The following is a 6,000-nucleotide window of genomic DNA, read 5'->3' as shown; positions in this document are numbered from 1 at the left end:
CACTTCCTCAGAACTATGGGTTTTTCTTCACTATGGTGAATTCAAATAACCTTCAGGAAATGCTAGTGGACAGAGGGTCGAGCTTAGAACATTGAACATAGAACATAGAACATTACAGCACAGTACAGGCCCTTCGGCCCTCAATGTTGTGCCGACCTGTCATACCGATCTCAAACCCATCTAACCTACACTATTCCATGTACGTCCATATGCTTGTCCAATGACGACTTAAATGTACCTAAAGTTGGCAAATCTACTACCGTTGCAGGCAAGGCGTTCCATTCCCTTACTATTCTCTGAGTAAAGAAACTACCTCTGACATCTGTCCTATATCTTTCACCCCTCAGTTTAAAGCTATGCCCCCTCGTTCTCGTCCTCACCATCCTAGGAAAAAGGCTCTCCCTATCCACCCTATCTAACCCTCTGATTATTTTATATGTTTCAATTAAGTCACCTCTCAACCTTCTTCTCTCTAATGAAAACAGCCTCAAGTTCCTCAGCCTTTCCTCGTAAGACCTTCCCTCCATACCAGGCAACATCCCAGTAAATCTCCTCTGCACCCTTTCCAAAGCTTCCACATCCTTCTTATAATGCGGTGACCAGAACTGTACACAATACTCCAAGTGCGGCCGCACCAGAGTTTTGTACAGCTTCACCATAACCTCTTGGTTCTGGAACTCGATCCCTCTATTAATAAAAGCTAAAGCACAGTATGCCTTCATAACAGCCCTGTCAACCTGGGTGGCAACTTTCAAGGATCTGTGTACATGGTCACCGAGATCTCCCTGCTCATCTACCCTGCTAAGAATCTTACCATTAGCCCAGTACTTTGCATTCCGGTTACTCCTACCAAAGTGCATCACCTCACACTTGTCTGAATTAAACTCCATTTGCCACCTCTCAGCCCAGCTCTGCAGCTTATCTATGTCTCTCTGCAACCTACAGCATCCTTCGTCACTATCCACAACTCCACCGACCTCAGTGTGGTCTGCAAATTTACTAACCCATCCTTCTACGCCCTCATCCAGGTCATTTATAAAAATGACAAACAGCAGTGGACCCAACACCGACCCTTGCGGTACACCACTAGTAACTGGTCTCCAGGATGAACATTTCCCATCAACCACCACCCTCTGTCTTCTTTCAGCAAGCCAATTTCTGATCCAAACTGCTATATCTCCCACAATTCCATTCCTCCGCATTTTGTACCATAGCCTATTGTGGGGAACCTTATCGAACGCCTTGCTGAAATACATATACACCACATCAACCGGTTTACTCTCATCTACCTGTTTGGTCACTTTCTCAAAGAACTCAATAAGGTTTGTGAGGCACAACTTTCCTTTCACAAAACCGTGCTGACTATCCCTAATCAATTTATTCTTTTCTAGATTATAAATCCTATCCCTTATAACCTTTTCCAACTCTTTACCAACAACTGAGGTAAGGGTCACTGGTCTATAATTACCAGGGTTGTCTCTACTCCCCTTCTTGAACACGGGAATCACATTTGCGATCCTCCAGTCATCTGGCACTATTCTGGTAGACAATGATGAGTTAAAGATCAATGCCAAAGGCTCGGCCATCTCCTCCCTGGCTTCCCAGAGGATCCAAAGATAAATCCCATCCAGCCCAGGGGACTTATCTATCTTCACCTTCTGAAGGATTTCTAATACCTCTTCTGTGTGAACCTCAATCCCACCTAGTCTAGTAGCCTATATCTCCGTATTCTCCTCGACAACATTGTCATTTTCTAGAATGAATACTGTTGAAAAATATTCATTTAGCGCTTCCCCTATCTCATCTGACTCCACACACAACTTACCACTACTATCCTTGATTGGGCCTAATCTTACTTTCGTCATTCTTTTATTCCTTAAATACCTATAGAAAGCCTTAGGATTTACCCTGATCCTATCCGCCAACAACTTCTCATGTCTCCTCCTTAAAGGGATAACTGAAGGAAATCCTCATTGGTCATGAAATGGTTTTGGGGAAATTGATGTAATTTAAAGCCTAATAAGTTTCCAGGGCGAGTATTTAAGGAAATGTCCCTAGAAATAGTAGATGCATTGGTGATCATTTACTAGTATTCTATAGACTCTGGAAGAGTTCCAGTGGACTGGAGGGTAGCTAATGTAACTTCTAAAATAAAAGAATGGGGACAGCAAATGGGGAAATTATAGACTGGTTATCCTGACATCAGTGTTGGGGAATATGCTGGAATCAATTATTAAGGATGTAATTACTGAATATTTAGAAATCTCTGACAGAGATGGCTCAAGTCCACATGGATTCACTGAATGGAAATCATGCTTGACAAATGCTGTGGAATTCTTTTGGGATGTGTCCAGTAGAGTGGACAAGGAAGAATCTGTGAGAGTTGTGTATCTGGACTTTCAAAAGGCTTTTGACCAGGTCCCATACAAGAGATTAGTAAGCAAAATTAAAGCTCATGTTATCAGAGGTATTGACATGTTTAGAGAAATGGTTTGTAGATAGGAAGCAGAGTTAGAATAAACAGGTCCCTTTCAGAGTGGCAGGAATGTGATGAATAGGGTACCACAGGATTCAATGCTGGAATCCAGCTGTTCACAAAGTACATTAACAATTTGGATGACAGAATTAGATGCAATATCTCCAAATTTGTAGATGAGTCTAAGCTGGGTAGCAGTGTGTGCTGTGAGGAGGATGCTAAGAGGCTGCTGGCTGACTTGGACAGGCTGGTTGAGTGACAAATACTTGGCACATACAATATAATGTAGATAAATTTGAGGTTATCCACTTTGGTCACCAAAACAGAATTATCTGAATGGTGGCAGTTTATGAAAAGTTGAGGTGCAATAAGACCTGCGTGCCATGGTGGAACAGTCACTGACTGTTGGCATGCAGGCCTTCATAGCGAGAAGATTTGAGTTTCGGAGCAGGGATGTCATGTGGCAGTTATACAGGGCCTTGGTGGCGCCATACCTTGTATTGTGTGTCTGGTCCGTAGTCTGAGGCAGGACATTATAGCTACTGAGAGAGTCCAGCAAAGGTGCACCAGAAGTTGCTGGAAAAGTTCAGTAGGTCTGGAAGGATGTGTGGAAAAAAGTTCAGAGAAAATGTTTTGGATCTGGTAACCCTTCCTTCAATTGATTCCTGACATGGTAGGACTGACACATGAAGAAAGACTGGATCAACCAGGCTTGTACTTGCTGGAATTTAGAAGAATGGGGAGGGGGGTGGGATCTCATAGAAACATGGGTCCTTCATGGGACTGAACAGACCAGACAGCGAGAGAATATTCCCAATGTTGGGAAAGTCCAGAACTAGGGTTACAGTATTAAGAAAAAGCAGTAAGCCATTCTGGACTGAGGAGAGGAAGAGTTACTTCATTCAGATGTGAACCTGTGAAATTTTTTTACGACAGGAAGCTGTTGGAGCCATTTTGTTAGATATATTTAAGAGGGAGCTGTTCATGGCCCTTGTGACTAAAGGTATAAAAGGGTATAGGGAGAACGTGGGAGTGGGAACTTGAAATTGCATGATCATATTGAATGGTGGTGCAGGCTTGAAGGAACAAATGGCCTACTCTGGCCATTGATTCATTTGGTGAATGGGAGACCTTGATGTTGCAATGGGATCATCCGTCTGAAATAAGAATTTCAGAGATACATGTATCAAACTTTGAGTCTTTTGGTGAAAGTGACATATTGAAGTACAAATGTGCTAAGCTCACCGAAATAAGCATTTCAGTGCAACCTGCATCAAAATTTGAGTCATTTCTTGAATATAAGATTTTGATCTTGTAACGTTCTTATCTCTCTTAAATTACAAAGAACAAAGAACAAAGAAACCTACAGCATAGGAACAGGCCCTTCGGCCCTCCAAGCCTGCGCTGATCAAGATCCTCTGTCTAACCTGTCATCTATTTTCTAATGGTCTGTGTCCATTTGCTCCCTGCCCATCCATGTAGCTGTCCAAATATATCTTAAAAGATGCTAATGTGTCTGCATCAACCACCTCTGCTGGCAACGCGTTCCAGGCACCCACCACCCTCTGTGTAAAGAACTTTCCACGCATATCTCCCTTAAACTTTCCTCCTCTCACTTTGAGCTCATGACCACTAGTAATTGAGTCCTCCACTCTGGGAAAAAGCTTTTAGCTATCCACCCTGTCTATACCCCTCATGATTTTGTAGACCTCAATCAGATCCCCCCTCCATCTCCGTCTTTCTGATGAAAATAATCCTAATCTACTCAACCTCTCTTCAGAGCTAGCACCCTCCATACCAGGCAACATCCTGGTGAACCTCCTCTGCGCCCTCTCCAAAGCATCCACATCCTTTTGGTAATGTGGCGACCAGAACTGTACACAGTACTCCAAATGTGGCTGAACCAAAGTCCTATACAACTGCAACATGACCTCCAACTCTTGTACTGAATACCCCACCCAATGAAGGAAAGCATGCCATATGCCTTTTTGGCCACCCTATTGACCTGTGTTGTCACCTTCAGGGAACAATGGACCTGAACACCCAGATCTCTCTGTTCATCAATTTTCCCTAGGACTTTTCCATTTACTGTATAGTTCACCCTTGAATTTGATCGTCCAAAATGCATCACCTTGCATTTGCCCAGATTGAACTCCATCTGCCATTTATCTGCCCAACTCTCCAGTCTATCTATATTCTGCTGTAATCTCTGACAGGCCCCTTCACTATCTGCTACTCCACCAATCTTAGTGTCATCTACAAACTTGTTGATCAGACCATCTATACCTTTCTCCAAATCATTTACATATATCACAAACAACAGTGGTCCCAGCACAGATCCCTGTGGAATACTACTAGTCACAGGTCTCCAAGTTGAGAAACTCCCTTCTACTACTACCCTCTGTCTCCTATTGCCTAGCCAATTTTTTTATCCATCTCGCTAGCACCCCCTGGACCCCATGTGACTTCACTTTCTTCATCAGCCTGCCATGGGGAACCTTATCAAACGCCTTACTAAAGTCCATGTATATGACATCTACAGCCTTTCCCTCATCAATCAACTTTGTTACGTCCTCAAAGAATTCTATTAAGTTGGTAAGACATGGCCTTCCCTGCACAAAACCATGTTGCCTATCACTGATAAGCCCATTTTCTTCCAAATGGGAATAGATACTATCCCTCAGTATCTTCTCCAGTAGCTTCCCTACCACTGACGTCAGGCTCACTGGTCAATAATTACCTGGATTATCCTTGCTACCCTCCTTAAACAAGGGGACAACATTAGCAAGTCTCCAGTCCTCCGGGACTTTACCCGTGTCTAAGGATGCTGCAAAGATATCTGTCAAGATCCCAGCTATTTCCTCTCTCGCTTCCCTCAATAACCTGTGATAGATCCCATCCGGACCTGGGGACTTGTCCACCTTAATGTCTTTTAGGATACCCAACACTTCCTCCTTCCTTATGCTGACTTGACCTACAGTAATCAAACATCTATCCCTAACCTCAACATCTGTCATGTTCCTCTCCTTGGTAAATACCGATGCAAAGTACTCGTTAGGAATGCCACCCATTTTCTCTGACTCAGCGCATAACTTTCATTCTTTGTCCTTAAGTGGGCCAATCCTTTCTCCAATTACCCTCTTGCTCTTTATAGATGAATAAAAAGCTTTGAGATTTTCCTTAACCATGTAATGGTAAGATTCTTAGTAGCATAGAGCTAATGGTAAGATTCTGAGCAGAGAGATCTCGGTGTCCATGTACACAGATCCTTGAAAGTTGCCACCCAGGTTGACAGGGCTGTTATGAAGGCATACAGTGTTTTAGCTTTTATTAATAGAGGGATTGAGGTCCAGAACTAAGAGGTTATGCTGCAGCTGTACAAAACTCTGGTGCAGCCGCACTTGGAGTATTGTGTACAGCTTGGTCACCGCATTATAAGAAGGATGTGGAAGCTTTGGAAAGGGTGCAGAGGAGACTTACTAGGATGTTGCCTGGTGATGGAGGGAAGTCTTACAAGGAAAGGC

Source organism: Stegostoma tigrinum, chromosome 28 (genome assembly GCF_030684315.1).
Source record: "Stegostoma tigrinum isolate sSteTig4 chromosome 28, sSteTig4.hap1, whole genome shotgun sequence".
NCBI lineage: Eukaryota > Metazoa > Chordata > Chondrichthyes > Orectolobiformes > Stegostomatidae > Stegostoma > Stegostoma tigrinum.
The sequence above is the reverse complement of the archived record's forward strand: the minus strand, read 5'-3'. Positions refer to the sequence as shown.